Below are 1,102 nucleotides of genomic sequence, written 5' to 3' on the forward strand. Positions count from 1 at the left end.
CTTTGAGGGCATCTGTAGATGAGTATTTTTTCTTTCTTTCTTTCTTTCTTTTTTTCTTTTTTTTTTAAACCCTCAAACAAGCTAATTTTGCATGTAAGTTCACCAATTTTAGACATGGTCAAAATAAAATTATTTTCCTCCTGCCACTTGGCTCTTCTTGGAAAAGAACAATTTTTCCAACTGCTAACGTGACAGATTCTTCTCCGCAACTGCGGCCTGTGTTTTCAGACACAACCTATCCTACTACCTGCAGAGTTCCTTTCCTCCCCAACATGCTGTGTTCTGTCTATAGAAAATGGTTGTGGATCTCTTGTACTAGATGGAGAGGGAAATATTGCTCAAACATCTCTATATATTTGTCTTTTCAATGACTAAAATGACTTTGAATATAACTAGAGTATCTTATATCAACTTAGCATTTCAGAAATAATTCCATGCTGAAGAACTCTTCAGCAAAGCTTAAATATGAAAGTTTCAGTGCTTTTTCAGCTCCTATAATAGACATAGATATGAAGTGCCTGTAGCAAAATGTTGTTAAAACCAGAATTTTCCCTTTTTATTCATAAAAGTGTTTGCAAATCTGTTTTAAGTGGAAAGTTAAGTGTGTTTCTGATCTCTCACAGGTTGCTTCTCCTTTCCTCTTTGGGGCCTGAGTCAGCACAAACGATTTATGAATTCCCCAGAAAAAATAACGCTAAAAGCTCCTGGTGCGAAGCAGCCGCCCCATTGTGTGCGGCTGCTTCGGGGCTCGGTGTAACCTGCTCTCGAGCGGGTTGTGCTGGGGGGACAGCGAAGCACGGCCCTGCCAGGCACGCCTGTGCGCTCAGTGCCCTCTACTATCCCCGTGAAAAGCAGCTTTTGCTGGGGAAAATGTGCAATACAGGTGTAAGTCTCCCTGCTGATCCTCTGCAGTCCTCGTGCTGCTCTGAGGTTTCCTTGTGAAGAGGAAGAGCAGTCGGTAGTCTGGGGTGGACACACAGCATTAGTGGCAGAGCTCACGGTTGTGCAGCGTTTCTGCAGCAGAGGCTGGGGAGCAGAGCTGCTGGCCCTCGCGCTGCCAGGCCTCTTAAGTGTTGGGAACATCACCAGGTAATACCACGTG

This window comes from Tinamus guttatus, unplaced genomic scaffold, assembly GCF_059628265.1.
Source record: "Tinamus guttatus ecotype Peru unplaced genomic scaffold, ASM5962826v1 Tinamus_guttatus_pri_ptg000710l, whole genome shotgun sequence".
NCBI lineage: Eukaryota > Metazoa > Chordata > Aves > Tinamiformes > Tinamidae > Tinamus > Tinamus guttatus.